Source organism: Manis javanica, chromosome 1 (genome assembly GCF_040802235.1).
Source record: "Manis javanica isolate MJ-LG chromosome 1, MJ_LKY, whole genome shotgun sequence".
Classification (NCBI taxonomy): domain Eukaryota; kingdom Metazoa; phylum Chordata; class Mammalia; order Pholidota; family Manidae; genus Manis; species Manis javanica.
In genome coordinates this window covers 144,527,307-144,549,278 of record NC_133156.1, presented here as the reverse complement: position 1 = coordinate 144,549,278, position 21,972 = coordinate 144,527,307, and positions in this window count along the sequence as shown.

The window sequence follows — 21,972 nt, the reverse complement described above, 5'->3', positions numbered from 1 at the left end:
TTGGCTCTGAGTGCTCGAGGTCCTTGTTGAGACCCGCTGCATCGGGCTGACTTGGACCTCAGCTAGCTAGCTGAATAAAGACTTTGCTTGAATTTACATCTCTATGCCTGTGTAGTTTGTTCTCTGGGGAAGCCTCGGAAGCCTGGATCCTAACACTCCTCTGGCAGAGGATTGCCTCATCTGAGTTAATAAGTTGATCACCATCAGCCAGCAGAGTCAGGGGGGATATTTGTTATGAATGCCTCCTCTCCCTCACCATGGACTGCTGATAGGTTATTGGTCCTCATCCCTTCTTCACCCCTTCCCCACCCTACTCTTCATCACAGGGTCCAGCTCTGCAAGTGTACTTCCTCTTCTCCCATGACAACTTTGTTCTGGCAGGATCCACCAACAGAAGGTTCCGGCAGGACATGGGGGTATGAAGGGAAGGGAGAACCCAGAGCACTTCTTCCCCTCCTTCTAGTGTTGGTGGAATCTTTGGCAGTGGCTGAGTCTCCTCTAGGTCCAGACAGAATTCTGTGCATGTTCCGGCCTATGGGTGATCCGGCACTGGACTAGGACCTGCCTTCTGCCTTTGAGCTTCCAGCCTGTAGGGTAATAGCCTCCTGTGTGGCTCATCTCTGGGTAGCTTCACCAATTCATTCAGATCCGTGGTGTTTCCATCACATGTATAAGCAATGCGGTTTCAATTCTCTGCTTTAAACTCATGAAATGTTTTCCCTTTTCTTGTTTAGATCCTCACTGATAAATTACTTAGGGCCAAAGATTCCCAGTGAGTCCTAATGGGAAATATACACTAGTTTTTCAGTTTGGATATTGTATTTCAACTAATATCATTCCTCAAATTTAATATTAGAAGGACATCAAAAGTATTAAGTACATAATCTATCCTAAACAAGGTATGTCAAGGGTAAAATAGCTATGGAATGTAAAATGTTTTATTAACACATTGAACAAACCAGAGAAAGGCAGTGAAGTCATCTACCTTTTCATTTCTGCATGCACCCACTCGTTTAACAAACATTTTCTAGAACCTTTCATGAATGAGATATTCTCCTTTTTTTCTACAGAGAAGAGATTAGAGGTATGTAGACAGGGATAGATGACAGTAAAAACAACAACAAAATTGGTTTCTGCCTCTGAGGAGTTCAGATTCAACTGCAGGAAAAGAAAATAAATAAATAATGACTGTGACTTGAACCATAGTCTGCAACCTACATATATCAGTGCCAGCTGGGGAAGAAGAACCCCCACAATCATTTCTCATTAAAAACACAGAAATATGATTTTTAAGTAAAGATTTATTCTTTCCTGTGTGTTTACCTCTTCCTACAATTCATTTCTATGCATCTTCTGATGGACTTTCTTAAGCTTGTTTGATGCTCAGTCCTACAAGCCCTGTAATATCACCAGTTCTGGGGGACTGACATTCATGCTTTCGCTAATTTGATTTATCATACAGGAAATAAATGTGTACTCTGCCAAAAGCAGACTTATTTTAAAACTGATTTCATTATGTGTTTCTTTTCTGCAATCCACTGAATCTTTCCCAGAGCAAAAATACTCTTAAATTTGATATTTCATAGATTTACCTATATACCACCAAACCCAATACTTAATTTAATTTAAAAGCAACTGCAATCTAAGCTGTAACTCACATGTTTTATGAAACGCTGCAGCGTGATGCAAACCTTGAAGAATCACAGATTGTGAGTGATGTCATATGCATTACCCCAGCCCCTGGGGTGTCACTAGAGAGCCAGACAAACCTCCATGATGCACAGCTCAAGCATAATTTAAAGGAAGGGATAGAAGAACATTTGTAGAAACCAATTATGTGAGAGACTGAATATACAGTGGACAATCCAGACCATATATAAAATTAGAATTCTACCCCCACAACCTGCAGCTGCCAGCCCAGGAAGCTGACCCTCTATCTGCATTCCCAGACCAGGAAGCCGACCCACTATCCACGCTCCCAGCCCCAGGAAGACGACCCACTGTCCACGCTCCCAGCCCCAGGAAGCTGACCCACTGTCCATGCTCCCAGCCCCAGGAAACTGACCCACTATGCATATTCCCAACCCCAAAAAGCCGACCCACTATCCATGTTCCCAGACCAGGAAGCCGACCCACTGTCCACGTTCCCAGCCCCAGGAAGCTGACACATTATACACATTCCCAGTCCAGAAAGTGGACCCACTATCCACGTTACCAGCCCAGGAAGCCGACACACTATCCACATACCCAGTCCAGGAAGCCACCTGCTCTCTCTACATCAGACTTGTAGGAGAGCAGACCACTGGCTCATCTGACTGATCCCAGAAGCGAACCAACAACCCCTATAATGATTGGCCAAAAAGAGATAGGGTTTGGTGATTAACTGTGATCTTCTCTAATTTTGCCCTGCTTACAACTTAGGGCAAAATGTGCTCCCATAACCCATCACATAGGATTCTGCTGCTTCGAGTTACCCACCTTCTTCTTCCCCACACTGACAGCCTCCAACCATGGCCCACCAAGCCTTCCTATTGCCCTGTAAACCTTCCCCACTCCTCTGCCTGAGCAAAAACAAGTGACAGGGGCCAGCTGCCTTGCTCTAGCAGCTCTCGTAAATAGCCTTCGTTGTTCTCATTTGATTGGTCTTTATGATTCTCCACAACTCATTTTTCTGCTTCCTCTTTGATGCACATTTAGTAGAGTAGATATAGGATTCATCGTTTCTGTAAGCAAGGCACTCTGGTTTTTAAAACGGGATTAATTATCAGGGCTTCAATATACCACTTGTGAGAGAGATTCTGAAGCTGCTTGTCACAGTGTCTTAGCTCTAAACCTGATCACATCTAATAAAACCAATAAAAGTACCAAAAAAGATTCCCTATTGGGGTCTGTGCGATTTCTGCTAAGCAGAAGTGTAGGTTGTTAGTGGGAAGAAAAACAGAGGTGAAATGATAACGTGCCTAAGAACAATTCTGCCTTATAAAAAGAGGATCACCAACAACTACACCTCCAGGGGATGGGCAGGACACCAGGACGCGTCTGGAAGCCTCATCAGAGTGGGTCAGTTACAACAGAAGACTGTCCACCCATAGCAGAGATTCAAGAATCCGTAGCCTACATCATATATTTAAAAAGATCTGTGGCTGAACGGCAATGTGGTCTATTCCATGATGCTCGAAATCATAGTACAGGGCTAGCAAGCTGAATGTATATGGAGAAAAAGGACCTTTAACTTTTAATATATTAATATGTTTGGTGTATGATTTTGAGTGGGAATTAGACTGGATGATTTCTGAAGTTTTATGTCCCCAAGATCGTATGATTCTTCTCAACTACAATTATGTACTGAGGTAACAAAGTAGCCGGCTATTCACATGACAAATCTCCTGACTGGTGTAATCTTACTGAGCAAAGGCAGGACTGTGTCTGGAGTTCAGGAAGGAAGGTTGTCTCTCCACAATAGGAAGAGGTGGCTCACTAATTGTGGCAAAACTACCACAGAATGTAAGATGTTAGCAATAGAGAAAAAGTCTAGAGAACCTGGGGACTCTTCAAACCAGCCTGGCAACTTTTTGAAATCTGAAACATTTTTAAAATGAAACATTTATTTTAAAAAATTAATGCTCCTTAAAAAGGCAAATGACTGAAGGTGACTAAGTTTTGATTTTCTCTTTCTTACTGATATTTAGGAAAGAGCATAGCTCATGCCATAGGCAAGTGGTTCACAGTAGTCATCAATAGATTTACAGAAGTGTTGAGAATCACTCATGGTCATAGTTTCAACTCCAAACCATGTTTATTTAATCATTTTTCTAATGCCCATGACTAATGTTAGGCATGGGAGTTGAAATCTTCATTACAAAATGTATAAAATATTATAAAATGAGCAGGTTCTTCTATGCGATTCCACTTGTGGATTCGAATTTCCTTTCTAAATAGCCTGTGAACTTAAGCTTTTAGTCATTACATGAAATGAACTGTTATAACCAAAGACTCCAGATAAAGGCATGTTCTTTAACAAACAGCTACTAACAAGATTCAGTTATGTAGAGTGATGACATAGCAAAGCCTTCCATGTTCAGGCTCTAAATCAAACACCATGTTTTACTCAGTAGGACACTACTTTGAACAATTAGTTATCCAAATAAATTAAGCCTAATTAAAGGTTAAACATGAGCAATAACGAAAAAAATAACAAAAATATTTTTAAGCACCTCAAGCAATCAAGAAACCCAGCTTCAAGTCTGGGTTTCATTAAGGAGCCATTGTAGAGGTATTTTGATACATGAAAGATAAATTTAGAAGAAAAAAAAGTAAAGATGATTTACCTTTGCAATCTAAAATGTGTATATATACTGAAGCTTTAAAAAAGAGGATCATCATCACCTTGGAGACACCTGACAAACATTACCTCAGCCAGGTGATCAAGGTCAACAGCCACCGTGATTACTCTTGTTGACTGTACAACTTTTGGTGTGATGCCATGACAACAGCACTTTCTCGCTGTGGTCTTCCTGCCAAAACACAAAACCCCAGTGTCATCATGAGAAAAACATCAGACACATCCCAGTGGAGGTGACTCGGACAGTGCAATGGGCCAGCACTGCTCAAAACTGCCCAGGTCATCAAAAACAGAGAAAGTCTGAGTACCTGCCACAGCCCAGCAGAGCCCAGGAGACATGGTGAATGTCTCCTAATACCAGGGGAAAGGGCATGAGGCATAGAAGAGTCTTCCCAATTGTTCCTACATAAAAAGGATCTATTTCCCAAAGTATATATTAAAAAAGAGGAAAAAATGGTCTAAAGACTTTGGATTTATGTAATGCCTTTAAGCTCTTCTTTGGAGGTAGATACTATAAAATTGAGGGGTCATTTTCTGTATTTATTGTAATACAAATCCATCACCAACTGCCATAAAACCACTGATTATATATGTATAAGAGAGCAAATGTTCCCTTTACTGTTCCTTTGGTCCAAGTGAGTTATTATTGTGAGAAGTCACTGCCTATGATTTACAAAAATGGATAAATATTTCACATCAAAGGCTTCCATGGCTTATAGAATTTGCTTTGCTTCAGTGGTTTCATGGAATGAAATTCAAGTTGTAATAGATATTATAGTGAAATCATAGCAAATTTTGAAGGGTTCTAAAGGATTGAAAACATTTCATGAAACAACAAAAATTTCTTTCCTTTCCATAAGTAATGCTGTATAAAATATAGCCGAATTTACATGAAATACCTTCAGTGACATTCAATACTGTGACAGTTCTAGGTTCACCATATGAACATAATGTGAGGATTTAATGACACAGTTGCTATAAGTCATTAATAACATAGAAAAGTAAGACAGACTGTAGGGTCACAGAGTGGACTCTACTCCACTTGGGATTTTATGTAAGCCGTTTAATCCATGCTGGTCTCTTTTTTTCTCTGTAAAGTAAGGCTGATAAAGTACCCACCTGTTAGAACTGTTCATTGTTGCTGTTTTTGTTATACTTTTATCTCTAGATATATCTGCAACTCCCAGAGGAAATCCCAGGGCAAAATACCTTTGAAACCGAAATTAGACAAAGGGAGAAATAAAGTGGGAGAAACCCATTTACTTCTTACAAGCAGTCCACTTCTGCTCTCTTGTGTCTCTCCTGACCCAGCTGCAGAAGAGGCCAGCCTCTCCAGTCCAGATATGTCCTCGCACACCCTTGTAATTACCTAGTGATATGGAGATGGACTACTTTTCTCCACCCCTTTGAAACACCTATTGATATGGAGATGCACTAAGGCCAGGCAAGAGATTCTGGAAATAATGCAATTTAACCCAAAACATCTAAAAACCTATCTTACAGTTATTTGTGCTTTTAAAAGTCAGTTTTCTTGGAGCCATGGATATGCAATGTGGAAATGACAGACTCTTCAACAACTGATGTTGGCAAAACTGAACAGCTACATGCAAGAGAATGAAACTGGATTATTGTCTAACCCCATACACAAAAGTAAACTCAAAATGGATCAAAGACCTGAATTTCGCAAGTCATGAACCCATAAAACTCTTAGAAGAAAACATAGGCAAAAATCTTTTGAATATAAACATGAGCAACTTTTTCCTGAACGCATCTCCTCATGCAAGGGTAACAAAATAAAAAATGAACAAATGGGACTGCATCAAGCTAAAAAGCTTCTGTAGAGCAATGGACAACATCAGCAGAACAAAAAGGCATCCTACAGTATGGGAGAATATATTTGTAAGTGACATATATGACAAGGGGTTAACATCCAAAATATATAAAGAACTCACACACCTCAACACCCAAAAAGCAAATAACCCTATTCAAAAATGGGCAGAGGATATGAACAGACATTTCTCCAAAGAAGAAATTCAGATGGCCAACAGGCACATGAAAAGATGCTCCACATCTCTAATTATCAGGGAAATGCAAATTAAAACCACAATGAGATATCACCTCACACCAGTTAAGATGACCAACATAGAAAAGACTAGGAACAACAAATGAGGGCGAGGATGTGGAGAAAGGGGAACCCTCCTACACTGCTGGTGGGAATGTAAACTAATTCAACCGTGTGGAAAGCAATATGGAGGTTCCTCAAAAAACTAAAAGTAGAAATACCATTTGACCTGAGAATTCCACTCCTAGGAATTTACCCAAAGAAAACAACTTCTCAGATTCAAAAAGGCATATGCATTCCTATGTTTACTGCAGCACTATTTACAATAGCCAAGATATGGAAGCAACCTAAGTGTCCATCAGTAGATGAATGGATAAAGAAGATGTGATACATATACACAATGGAAGACTATTCAGCCATAAAAGGAAACAAATCCCACCATTTGCAACAACATGGATGGAGCCAGAGGGTATTATGCTCAGTGAAATAAGCCAGGCAGAGAAAGACAAGTACCAAATGATTTCCCTCATTTGTGGACTATAACAATGAAACAAAACTGAAGGAATGAAATAGCAGCAGACTCACAGACTCCAAGAAGGGATGAGCTATTACCAAAGGGGAGGGGTGTGGAAGGGTGGGTATGGAGGGAGGGAGAAGGGGATCGTGGGGTATCATGATCAGTGCACAATGTGTGTGTGGGGTCACGGGGAAGACAGTGCAGCTCAGAGAAGACAAACAGGGACTCTGTGGCACCTTACTACACTGATGGACACTGACTGCAATGGGGTATGGGGGAGGGACTTGATAAGGGTGAATATAATAACCACATTGTTTTTCTTGTGAAACCTACATAAGAGTGTATATCAATGATACCTTAATAAAAAAAAAAGTCAGTTTTCTTTTAAGTGATTGACAAGCAAAAGGAACATAGTCTTTTCTAGTTGATACTCATTTACCATTTACAGTGCCCACCATTCCTGTCTCTACAAGCAGGTTTCCAACTGGCCCCATTTCCTTCAGCCCAAAGGGCAGCCATTAGCACATCCTGGGGGCAGCAGATTGCCTCAGCTTTTGTTAACTTGAAGATATTTGATTTCTTCCTCATTTTTGGAGAATATTTTTGGATGACAAATTTTATTTTTTAACTTCCAGCACTTAAAAAAAATGTTTTTTTGTTACTTTCTGGAAAGTCGACATTTGTTCTTAACCCTTACATGCCTGTACATACGTTGCTTTTCCCACTCTGGCTACTTTTTTTCTTTTCTTTAACTTTGGCTTATGGCATTTCAAATATAATGTGCCTAGATATGACTTTTAATATTTACTTGGAGTCTCACGGAGATTCTTGCATACATAAATAATTTTTTTCATCAGATTTTGAAAAGATTCAACTGTTATTCCTTCAAATATTACTTCTGTTCCAATTTTATACTCATCTCCTTCTGATGAATAGTAACACCTATGCCAGATCTCAATTCCCTGAAGACCTGGTCATTCTTTTTCAATTTAGTTCTCCCTGTTCTTCAGATTGGATAATTTCTATATTTGTATTTTAATACTATATATATATTTAATACTTTATGTATTATAATTATATACATTATAATATAATGTAAAATATATAATATATAAAATACATATCTTAACTGTAACATATTTTATATATTTATTTATATGATTTTAAGTAATTATAATTATAAATTGTATGTCAAATTATAATTTCATATTCACTATATAATGTATTTTATGTATTGCATATTTTAACATATCGTATATAAATAATATATCACATATAATATTGTACAATATATTGAAGATACAAATAATACTCCATCTACATTATATATTTGATATTTTATATGTATTTGATATATACAAATATTTAGATTTAGATTTTCTATTTATATTTATACCTATACAAATATAGGTGTTGTTTGGTGACAGTATGTATTCACATACATCTGGAATACTATTTTTGCTTTAAATAATATAAATTAATATATATGTTTTTTGTCTAGGAGGCTTAGTTCCTCTGTCTTTTTGAGGATTGAAATTATGTACCCATTAGCACTGTCTGTCTTGATAGAATTTTATTTCCCCTGTTCCCTGAACTCCTCTGTAGCCAAACAACTTGCTTTGGTCCATGAAATGCGAGTGAAGGGACCCGTGCCACCCCAGGCTTTGCTGTGAGAGTCAGCGTGTCCTTCATCAGATGCTCTTTTCTCTGTGCCCTGAGGCTCATGGAGTTCTGGAAAGCTGATGTCTCATCATGACGAGTTTCGCATGAAAATAACAACCATCAATAATGAGCCGAGTGAAGAATAAACACTTGTTGTTTTAATCAGTGTCACTGCTGTAGCGAAGTTAGTCTTGACTGACACCATAGATAATACATGTATTTTTTTCATTATAATTTTAGAATAACTTGTCAGTTTTAAGAATACTCCATTGGATTTGTTTGGAATTTTGTTAATCACATAGCATAATTCAAAGAAACAGACATATTTAGATTATTGACTCATTCTCTTCAAGAGCATAATTTGTCTTTCCATTTATGTAAATCATGTAAATCTTCTCTTATGCCACCAAGGGCACTCTTTGGTGTCTATTGCAGCATAATTTATGTCAACCTTTTTCTAATAAAGACTAAGTAATTATTTTGTATCTTTAATCTAATAATAGTAGTATAATGAAAGTATTTTGTGTAACTAGTTGACATGGCTTCTAATTAATTCCACATCACAAATGCATAGAGTAGAACTACTAAATTAAAGATAATAATGATCTTTAAGCTCAAATACTGTCCAATAATACCCTGAAAAGATTGCATGACTTTACTCTGTCACTAGCAATATATCTATGCTGGTAATTTAATATGCTGCCAACATTAGTAAACTTTACCTTTTCTTCAGGAAAGCACTGGGATGGATGAATAGATAGATAATATGTGTACTGTGAGTGTTGGTGAAGATACCCCACAAATAAACAGTATATAAAATGCATAAGTGTATATGTATTTGTATACACACACACACACACTCACACATTCTTAATCTAAATAGTGAAATGTACAGACATGCACTTACACACATATTGACACTTACATATGTATTCATTGCACATATAACTTTTGGTCATTCTCACAGAGTAAGAAGTTATTATTCAGTCAGCTTTGTTCCATTTATATCATCCAGCTTCCCATACTACTGAATCCCCCGGGGTCCTTCAATGCAAAGTCTGCACCTCACATCATTTTACGCATAAATTCCCCACTATGAATCTCTAGCAGATAAGGATGCAGTAACACTGTTGCTATTAACAAAATTATAAAACTTCCTGAATGCTATATAACATTCACTTATTGTTCACATTTCCCCAAGAGTCTCACAAATATTTCTTGTTTCAGATATTTTTTTCTAGCAGCCTGTATTACAGACTTTCAGATTAAAAATTCTTTCAAATAAGGCTGCAATTAACATGCACACATCCTTGTAGATGTCTGATTCACTTTATCTTTGATCTTTACATAAAAGTGGAATTGTGTGGCCATAGGATAAATGCATCTCCTTTTTGTTTTCTTGGATGATGCTAAATAATTGTTCAAAGTGTTTACACTTATTTATCCAAAATCTAATAGTAATAGAAATAATCCTTATTTTTTATTGATGTCCATTTTAGCTAGCATATAATTGTATCAGACCATTACCTATTCTTGGATCTGCTTTCTCTAATTACTTTTAATAATTTTAAAATCATTTCATATGTTTATTAATGCTTTTGTGTTCTACCTTGATATTTTGTTTAGACCCTTTGCCATTTTTTCCTAATAAGATTTGTTTTCTTTTATTAAGTTGTAAAAATACTTATATATTTTCTGAATATTAATCCTTCATGATAGCCATTAAAATTATGTTCTTCTAATCTTTGCTTTGACTTTTACTAAGGGCTTAATGTCATATAGAAGTTTTACATTTTCATGCAATCTTTTCCTTTATGGTTCACGTTTTTTTTCTCTATAAAAATCATTCCATATTACAATGTCAAAAAATATTTTAAGCATTTCTCTGAACATTTTAAATAATGCTTTCACATTTAAGTATGGTCTATCTAAAATGTGTTTGGGATATGCCTGCCCTTGGATAGTCCCTTCTCTCAAAACCACTTTTTCTCTTGTTTTCCCAGCATTTCTGTTATTTCTAGGTATCTTATATTCATGTTTCTATTTCATGTCTTTCCATTCATATTTACATTTCTCCATCCTCCCTAGGAAAAAAACTCAAAGCTGGTATTACAGTTTTATGATAAAGCATGATACCTTGATTGTGCAATCACTGTCCATCCTCTTTTACTTCAATAGTTTTGTTTATTATTCTTAGCCTTTTATTCTTCCTCAGGAAGTTTGCAATTCGCTTATCAAATTTGATTTTAAAAACCTTACCAGGGATTTCAGTGGAATTTATGAATTATATTATTTCATATAAAATTGAATTTCATTTTGATCATTTCCATGTTTCATCATATCACTCTTCTTTCATTTTTTTAATAATATTTCATGATTTCCCTCCAAGAGCTGTCAAATGCCCCCAAAAGATAATGTCCAATATCTCAGCCCCTGGGGGTTCTCCAGAGAGAATGCTAGTTTAGTCCACTCTCTGACTCTCCTTTATCTTGAAGTACCTGCCTTTTTCTGGTTTATGCAGTAAGGGGAAAGAAATAGTTACTACCAACTACATACCATCTAGAAGAGGAGGTTTTCGTAACAGTTTTGAATGAATTCTTTGGCAGTTTTCTAGAATTCTGTCATGATTACTGGTATTTTTAGCTTTTCTACTTGAACTAAATATGGTAATACTTTTCATCAGAGAATCATACACTCATACCTTCATGTACTCATTCATTCTATTAGCAGAGAAATGTACATAGCTGTTCTATATCATCTGGTTCAAACTTAATCCATGTTCTCATTTTTTTATTTTAAATTGATCATTGATTTGTTTGAATATATTAATCTCTTGTTTCTTATTTTCAATTTACATTTTTCAAATTCGATTCTATTTCTTTGCTTTAATGTCTTTGATGTTATTTTCTACTTTTAAAAATATCTCTACCTATAAAATAATGACAATTTCTGCCCCAAATAATGTTTTAAAATTAAATGAGATCTTAATATAAAGCCCTTAATACAGGGCTTAGCCCAGGTTAAGTGTTCAATGTGATAATGGTTATAAGGTTAATTTAATTACATCTTTGACTTTCTCTGTTTTTTCACATATATCACTCTCTTTAATACTGTTATTTTAAATAACCTTTAATTCAATCTTTAGACCATTTCTGAAGCTAAATATACATGTATATAATGTTATATAAACTATACAATTATATATATCATATATTGCCCTTGTAAAATCTCGCCATGGACATCTCTCAGGGGTTCTGCCTTATAGACCTCCCCCTCCTCTCTCTGGTATGGAGATGCCCCCCAGGCCCATTCACTGGGTCCCAGCGGCCCTCTCTAGGGGGCTGACCCCTAGAACTGGCAGGCAAATGGTTTTCTGCTCATTATGATTTTGCTCCTTTAGGTCCTTTCCTTGCCTTTATTTAAGCAGAGACATATGTTTCCTCTTTTCACTTACATCACTATTTGAATTATAATTTTAAGCATTGTGATTTTTTTATCTTATAACACAGTTGTAAAGTTGATTTATTACTGTTGTCCTATAGGTCTCAGGAATAGAATTCTTTAGCCTCTATCAAACCTCCAATCTCTAAGCACTTGTACAGTGTCCCTTCCTGACTTCATTAACCCAGAACAGCTGCTGTGGCCCTTCCCCAGCACTTATCTGGGAAGATTCCAATGTCCTAAGTCCTTGTGATAAGTGAATCCTATTTGAAAACTGTGGGCTGAACACACTAAGCCATCAGGTTACTGAATCCAGGTCACTCTGAGCTCTGTGGCTTTCTCCCCACCCTTTCCCTCCTTCTGGAGGCAGGAGGCAGTTCTCCCACAGTTGGGGTCCCGGGAACACTATCTTTACTGGGCTCAGACATATCAACTGTTGGAAGAAGCCCGCTTCCCTACGGTGCATCCTCGCTGAAGGTCATCTGCGCAGCAAGCTGAGGACCAGACATGATCATCCCTGCTCACTGCCAGGGCCGCGGCCTGGAACATTCAGCCTCTGCTTCTCCACCAGTGTGATCACCACAGGGCTGGGTGGCAGAAAAAGGATGAAAGCTCTGAGACTCCCAAATTTGGCTCTCCCTGCCTTTTCCATGCTTTCTGGCATCAGGCAGTGTGGAGCAACCCCTCCTGCGAATGCGCCTGGCCGCCGGGCCACCCAGACCCCTGGGGCTGCTGCCCAGCACTTGTGCCTTTGGACCTGCCCCCGCCAGGGGCCATGGGGCAGCAGAGATCATGACATCATGAGTAGCAGAAGGCTGTGCTCCAGGCAGATTCTACACTCACTTGAGCAAGTGCTGGGACACGGAGCTGGGTGGTCCTGGGTCCTGGGAGGAAAAACCCAAGCCTTCTTTCCACTTTTCCTTAGGCAGCCATGTTCTCGTGACAACAGCTTCCTCAGGCGTCAGAGGGTCAGGCAAATATTGTATGTTGAAGAAAGAAAACAAACTCCGAGATCGAAGACAATCAGAGGGTAGAGCCGGTCACCTCTCAGGACCTCGCTGCCCCAATCCTTCCCAGGAGAGGGCCCCGTCCCTGTGGGGTGGGAGCACCCATGTGTAAGGCTCTCACCGCCAGCTTCCCAGGAGGGGTGAGAGAGAATGGAAGCCAGTGCTCTCTGGGCTGCAACATTACAGAAAGCTGCTGTGAGAAGTTTGGCCTACCTTCCTGACCTTCTGTTCCTCTCTCCGCACCTTCCCCCGAGCCTGGTCGTGAGGAGGAGCATGCAGAGTCAAGCTGTCTTCTGACCCACTTACTGCTCACCCTTGTTGCAGTCACTGGCTGGAATGAAGCCTCCGTTCCCCCGTGTTCTCTGTTTTCAGCTGTAGGGTGCTACCTGATGCACCTCATCTCCATTTGGGACAGAAAAGATTGGTCAGATTTTCCAACACCGGGGACTTTCCAAGTGGCCATCACAACCCAAGGATCTTCCCTGGGACGCTGCCTCCCTGCAGCAGGATTACAGCCAGAGTGCATCAGCCCAGGAGGAGGCCACCTGAATCCCTGAAGACAGTGCTTCTGGAGTGCAGCCCTGCTTGTCTTTGAGGATTTGGAACATCTGAAATCTTTCATTCCTTGATGATTCCACAGCATGGTCATCCCAGGGCTGGTGGAATGATGGGCACATTTCCATGGTCCCAAGAGTGTGCTTGGATGTAGATGATCTGGAGTGACTGCAGCGTCACCCAAGCTCAACTCCTACCCTACTGTAAAAACATAAGCCCTGCTTCCAGTCAGTTTCTGCAAGGCAGCAATTTCTCTGTCTTAAGAAAGTACCTCTCAAAATCTTCCTCTTGACCCAAATCTCAGGACAGAGAGAGAAACATGACCTTGAGATACAGGGTGGCAGCATAGCCTCAGAGAAATTGAAATGGTATTTAGACACTTAGGTTTCACTTGTAAATGCCATGTGAGTTTGGTACTGTGTACCATTATAAACTCTTTTTTTAGAAAAGCAGTATTTTGTGTAAATGATCTTCAAGCAAAATTAATTCTACCTGGAAATTCACCACCTTTATCTTGTGACTCCCTGTCTTCCCTGGCAGATGTGGGTCCCATTTTTAAAATTAAGGGCTTCAGCTTTTTAGTTTCTCTTACTTAGAAATACCCCGTAAGTAACAGATCATGGAATGATTTATCAGTCAATTACAGTTTAGTATAAATAAGCTTGCTAGATCTTTCCTAAAAGCGTGGTAGTACAGAAGAAAGGCTGGTGCAATTATGAGGATGAGGGGGCAATAGATAATGCTGAGAGACAACAATGACACAGAACTGAACAGGAGAACTATTGAATGAATGTGAAGCAGGACACAGACTCAACTGTTGTCTTAGGAATTAATTCTAGAGATGAAAATATAGCCTAACTGTTAAGCCAAGGCAATTTTAATAGTTTTAATAGCAGTAATTCTTAAAGTTTTACTAATCAGATTCCTAATCACAATTGCAATAAGAAGTAGGATGTATTACCAATCTAAAATGAGATTTGATCTAGTAGGAAACTGATATGAATGATTGGTGCCAAGGCAATGTCATCTGAGCATATATCACAAGGTGGACACAAACAAGCTGATCTAAGAGTTCAGTTCATGGAGAAGGGACATGGAGCTTCTTTGAAGAATGTGGGTATATTTAACAGCCACATATGGATGGTGTGAGCATCACAGTAGGCGGATAGACTAGATGACAACAAGTCATAGAGGATAAAAGCTCATGACACATTTGAGAAATTACCAATTTTTACAACTGCTATTTTTTAAAGCAATTTTAAGTCCACAGCAAAATCCAGAAGAAAGTATAGAGATTTCCCATATAACCCTGCCCCTAGATTCACACAATCTCCCCCCTTATCAATACCCCCACCAGAATGGGACATTTGTCATAATGGAGAATCCTACACTGATACATCTTCATCTCCCTCCATCCATCATTTGTATTATTCAGTCTTGATGTTGTACATTCTATGGACTTTAACAAATGGACAATGACATGTCTTCATCTTTACAGTACAATACGGAATGGTTTCACTGTCCTGAAAACCCTGTGTTCAGCCTATTAACCTCCTGCCCTTCCCTAACCCCAGACAACTGCTGTCTTTTATTGTCTCCCTTTTTCCAGAATGTCACAGAGTTGGAGTCAAACAATATGTAGCCTTTCCAGATTGGCCTCTTTCACTGGGTGAAGATCCATTCAAGTTTCCTCTGTGTATTTTCATGGATTGGAAGCTCATCTCCTTTAGGTGCCAAATAAAATTCCATTGTCTGGATGCACCACAGTTCACTTATCTGTTCACCTACAGAGAGACATCTTGATTGTTTCCGTTTCGGCAGTTAGGAATAAAGCTGCTATAAACATCTATGTGCAGGCTTTGGTGTGGACACAGATTTCAATGCACTTGGCTAAATACCAAGGAAGCTATTGCTGGATCATAAGGTAGAAGTATGTTTTTGTAAGGACCCTTCACATTGCCTTCCAAGGGGAAGGTACTGCTTTGCATCCCGCCCACAACGAATGAGAGTTCCTGTTGCTCTACGTTCTCACCAGCATTTGGTTGGATTTTCCATGTTTTGTATTTTCATCATTCTAATAAAAATCACTGATTTTTAACTCAGCTGAAAATCAAGATGTATGCAGGGGAGTAGTGGGAGCTAGATACATAAATTGAGCTCAGATTGCAAATGCCTTTAATAGCCTTTCCAGAAAAACCACATCATCATTCAATAGACACATGATCTAAGTGTTCTCCTCTTTTTTTCAGAGGTCAACTCTCTCCAAGTCATAAATGGGAAGAGGGCAGAGCCCCTCTTACAACCCTCCAGTTTGGGACTGTGACTTCCTTTCCAGGCCCATTTGTGCCTCCCTGGCCCCTCCCAGCACTTCCCAACCCGCTCCCACCCTGACTGCTCACTCCTAGTCTCTCTCAGTCCTTCCCCTCCCCTCCAGTTGCCTCCCTGGCCCCTTCCCATACTTCTCACTGCTTCCCCCAATCCCGATCCACCCTTTCACTGACTTTCCAGCCCCTGTGAAACTCTTCCTGCAACCCCCCCCACCAAACCATTGCTCTGCTCGCTGGGAGGGGTGCTGCACCGGAGGGCCCTCTGCATGGAAAATCAGGGCAGGCCACACCTGCCTTGAGCCCTCCTCCTTTACACCCCACAGCAGGACCCCACCCCAGGCTTTCCTAACACTGTATTTTCTCCTCTTCACATGCTCACGGCTCTTGGAGAAAAGGCAATCCTGGGATGGGTACACCTCTGCTCACCTTCCCAGAAACAGAACTCAAAACTCACAGGGGTAGGTGTGTCCCATAATCCATCCCTTCTCCAGAAGTAAGTGTAGAAGTATGACTCCAGAGTGGCCTTTGGCTTTTCAGGGTCAAAGAATATTCCAGAAAGAGTTTTGTCACTCCAACTATAGTGGAAGAGCCCAGGGTTGCCTGTGCATCTATCCCCTTATCTCTACCCCAACTGAGTGTGAGCCACAGCTGATGCGTCCTTGTGTGCTCTGAATGCTTGGGGGTGGGGCGGGGGGTGATGATTCACATTCACACACACACACACCCGTCAAAAGCAATTTTCAATGGTAGCAGAAATTGTCTTCTAATTTCTGCCATCTTCACAGCTGCCTCTGACAGTGGATACTTTTCCAAATTATTAAGTAAATTAGATTTTTTTTCTTTACCTTTGCCATCAAATCGTGCCCATCTGTCTGGCCAGGAATCAGAAGCAGGACCACTGGGGTCCATTTACTCAGTATGGGTCCCTCCTCCACTGTCAGGAAACCTGGTTAGGCCTCAAGACTGCCTTTTTGCCAAATGCCCATGTATCCTTGGCCTCTGTCAGGGTGGAGAAAGCCGCGATTCTTTCTTTTTTATGACAGGGAGTAGGGAGCCAATGTAGGCTTCTGATCAGTGAAGTGAGGTTATCAAGATGGTGTCAAATAGAATTTGCCAGGGGCAATGTGCAGTGGGCTACAGGGAAGGGCTCTAGAATGAAATACTTAGGCAGCTGTAACAGAGGAGCAGAACTAAGATGAGAACTAGGTGGCCCCCTGAAGCTAGGCTCACTGTAGTTACAGATGGTGGTTGGGGGCACATGTTATGTTATGATGTGACTCCCCACCTTGATGTCAGGCAAGGAACCACAGAGATTCCTCCCTAATACACACTGGCTGCTGACTCCAGTCCCTGCAGCTTCCCGGCACCTGAGGGCCCCTGGTCCAAGCCCACGTAATGGCCGGGAGCCACTACTCTCTGCTGCCACAGGTTCCTGTCCTGTGACACTGGTGTCCCTATGCTCATCCTTCCTGGCATTTCTAGAGATGGCATTTCTTGGAGCCTGATTTATCTCCTGATAGGTGTGAAAACAAATGCTGGCATGCCTGCTTCTGCCTTGTCTGGATCTGGGTACCCGCTGGCTTGTTAGAGATAATAACATAGCCGGACAGTAACTGAGGTCAGCAAGCCTCACTTCTTCTGCCATGCACAGACAGCAGCTCTGCCCTACATCCTGTCAGTTTTTTCATATGGACTTTCTCCTAGAAGAGGTCACAGCAGTTATGAGTCAGTTTGAAAAAAATCCCCCGTGGTTTTATTTGCTTCTGAAGGTGTGTTTTGAATGTGGTCATTTGGAGCCATCCACACTCAGGGACCTTCTTGGAGAGGAACTTCGTGTGTTTGAATAGTCTAAGCCTTTTGTTTGCAGGAGACTAAATTACATTCCAGAAAAAAAATTTTTTGAAAAGCAATGTTTTCTTATTAGTTTGTCAACTGAGGAAGACAGATAGCATTCTGTTCTGGGTTGGAATGTATAGGAGCCAGGAGCACTAATACATCCAACCAAGTCACAGAGCTCGGGGTTCAGTTACCATGGAGACCACCCACCCTCACCTGCGGTGCAACTGTGACAATTATGATTAATGGTACGATTGTACTTTTTCAGTCCTCGGGTAGACATCACAGAGAATCTGTATTCGCAAACTTACACAGTAAAGATCCATATTGGGATAAAGTACACCCATGCCTGGGCAAAACCCCCAGAACTTGTGGCTTATTTGTTCTCTGATCAGCCTTAGACATTAGAATGATTAAAAAAAGTTCAGCCAGGATTACATATCCCAGATGATCATGCAAGATGGGTGTTGAGACTCAGGAAATTATTCCAAAGATTCTGAGACTTGGTGTGAAGACTGGTTTAAAAAATAATAATAGTAAGGCAATTGTGTTTACATGGTCCCCAGGTTTCCAGTTAGCTCTGGATAACTGTGAAGTTTTCTGGGTTGGATGGGATGTCTTATTGAGTCCTAGCACCTTTCCTTTCCCAGGAGTGCCCTGATTTTACCAGCCAAGAAACAGAACCCTTAAGGAAGACAATGAACACTGAGAAGTGAATAGTTTCCCCAGAAACCATTCTGAGGCCATCTAAGAGCTGAGCACCGAGGGACTTAATCTCCACCACTCCAGACTTTCCAGCTTGCAAACTGAAGGAGTTAAGCTGTGTTATCTTGAGGTTTCCTCTCAACCTGCCTTCCCACCAACAGCTTAACTGTGTCCTAGTCATTAGAGATATTTACAAGGTGTCTTGTCCACCTTCTTCCTGCACATTTCAGAGCTGAACTTCCTTAAAGGAGCCAGCATGTGAGTTGATTTGGCCCCTGAGATATGAGTGGAAGTGAACTACACGACTGCACAGCAGAAGCCTTCGGAGCCTGTGCATGAGTTAGCACATTCCCATTCAGCTGCTGTGCAATTGTAGTAACCTGGGCCCAGGTGAAGCTTTTGTTAATCTGGACATTAGATGGTTACCCTGGATACTTGCCAACTCACATCATATAAACCAAAAACAAAGGTTACCTGCTTCAGCCACTGAGGTTTGGGAGTTGTTTGTTACCACATGGTTTCTCTGACTGCTACAATGTATCCCAATTTCTGAAACCTCCATGGGGACTTCCTAAATGCTTTGTGATCTACTGAGAGTGGCTTAGTGAAATACATGATGATCATGAGGGTCCTGATAGAGCAACCTACTTCACTTACTAAAGGAGACTGTTTTCTATGTGTGACAACTATAACATGTGTTTGCGACTTCATTTAGCAAATTCTGGGGTTCGGCCAGTTTCACAGATGTTCATGTGATTCAGAGATTTCTGCTTCTGAAGCTAAATTAACAATTATGTTCTTTAAGGATTTTGACTCTAAGGGACAGTCATCAAGGAAGCAGGGAGAACTCTTTTTGCAACGCTGTGGTCAATGAACTGCATATGAAAGAGAAGAGAACTTGTAAAAGAAGCTGCATAGGAAGTCAATTTCCTTCTTTGAGATTTAATGTTATTGGGTTTAACATTCCATACCTGGGGTTTGTTATTAGGTTATATTGTGGCAATGAACTAGGTAGATGACATTCAGCTGAGAGTATATGTGCAAAATTACATGAAAAATTGAACTATCGAAGTTTATTTAGCACAGCTGCTTGTTAATGAAGATGTATGGCTAATGAAGAAGTTTAATTCTCTAACAGAACCTCCACCTGAAGCTGCAAAAATGCAGAAGAGATTCATAAACTAAGCCAGAGACAGGAGGCATTATTCCCAATTACACATCAGCAAGGCATTTGCTGAACTTGAGATGCTGAAGTGAAAAGTCCACTTGTTGTAAAGGGGAACTTCAGCCTCTTCCCCTGGCTGGTACCAACTTGGGCTAATTTGAATTTGAAATGGCCAGTGTCCTTTGCCCCATATTCCTGTCATTTTAAATGCAGGTCCTTGTATCTCTGCCCTGGGTTCACATATTCCAAAACAAGGTGAAATACGAAACAGTCTTCAAACTTAGCATAACAGCAGTGATAGTTGCAAACATGGTAAGCAAACCATCCTCTTTCTTGAGCTGAAGATACTGAAATCCTGTTATCTACCAGAGTCAAAGCAGGTCCTATAACCTGACTCACAGCTGGAAGTGCATCTTTCTCTTTCAAAACACTCAACAGTGTATACTTACTTTATAGAAATATGTGGTAATATCAAAGAAAAAATACTCTATTTTGGTTATCCCCAAGGGATCTTTCAGGAATAAGCACAACATAAAAAGTGACAAAGTGACATCACTGGGGCTATTATGTTCAAGGCAGATGTGGGCAATACCAAGAGGCCCGTGGAGCCAATGAGGGAACACTGGCCAGGCAGGGAGGCCCAAGTGTCAAGAGTAGTTCTCAGCCCAAGCACACCTTTAGAGATGGCCTGTGCCACCCACTACCCATTGGGCTGTTACTCAGACAAGAATCTCTTAGAACATTCTGATGAAAGTTCATGCCAGGGACTTTTTTTATAAACCCTAAGCATTGGCTCTGCGTGTTTGTGTGGAGGTCTGTCCACAGCAGCAGCCAATGCCCTGTGGATACTGGCATCACCCAACCCATCATGGGCATTTGTGTGTCCATGTGCTGGAACTGAGGATATAAAAATAAAGTGAAGGCCTGATTTTCAAGTAGACAAATCTGGGTGACCCTGAGGCTCGTGTTGGGAGCTCAGTTAGAGAGGTGACTTAGCTGGGCAGAGTTACTTCAACAGAAGGACAGGCTGTCACCAGCTACTTCTTGTCCTTCCTAACAAAGGCATTTCCGAAGCCAGAAGCCTCATTGGTGTTAGCCACACATGTTCCCTGCTCCCTGGCCCTAAGGGCAGAACATTGGAGGACCACAACACTGCCTCTGGCAGGTTGGCTGTGGGTTAATCTCCCCACGTGTGGGACAGTGAGAGGTCAGGAGTATGTGCTCTTCTAAGTTTCCCCACCAACCCATGTTCTCCTGGCCCCACAGGCTAGTGGTGTCTGAAAGCCACCACTCAGGGGCACAGACAGGTAAACAATGCCCCCAGCTAGTGTTACACTGACACAAAAGCAGTGTTCCCCGTTGCCTTTCAGAGGAAAGAGCACTAACTTCCCCTGCAGTCCGCAGGGCAGCTGCAGAGATGGGGTCCTTAGGATGCGTGCTGAGTGCTGAGTCGGGATATGGGTTGATAGAGGGAAGCACTTGGGGGGAAGGCAGGGCTTTGGGATGGGTGCTTGTGGGCAGAGAAGCCAGCAGGGCTGGGGTGTCTGTGCCCACAGCGGACGGCACCTGCCTGGACAGCAGAGAGCACGTGGAGTCAACCTGCCTTACTGATGCCAAAGCTCTCCTAGGAATACCCTTGTCAGGAGGATGGTTATGGTGAGGAAACCTAGAACACAGAGCTGAAATGGACCAAAGATCCATTAGACCATTTTGCTCTCTTCCCACTGATTCCCCACCTCTCCTACAAGGTGCTGCTCCCTCTAGAGGGCAGGGTGGGGAGCACAGCACACCCCCTGGGAAACATACATTTATTTCAGTTGGTATCTGATGGTCCTGGATAGGTACCTTGTCTTCTCCCCCAGCACATGGATTTGTTCTCTTTTTTTTTTTTGAAAATTCTAGATTTTGCATAGAATAGGTTCAAAGTTCTCAGTGTCAAGGAGAAAAGATCTGTCTCTTTTAAGGTTTCTAAGTAAACACCTATGTTCAAATGTCACCTGCATAATAATAGTGTGACATTTTATCATGAATTGTCATTTTCTATTAAGGATTTCTGGTATCAGTTTAGCAGAATAAATACTAGGGAAAAACAATGAGAAAGGTCACCCATCTGCTTATTTATGTATTTTTCTCAAAACCATATAATGCCACTGAACTAAGGATTTTTAATTCAACTAAAAATTCCTGAGCAAAGGTTTTAAAGACTTGAGGCTAGTTGAAAATTGCAAAGTTAATAATGCAACTCAACATTAGGATTGAAATACCCTAGCTTCTGCTAATGGAACATGAATTGGTAAAAAGGGCAGTTTTCACATTGAATTAGATGCAGAGTTAATACTTTTTCTCTCTCCTC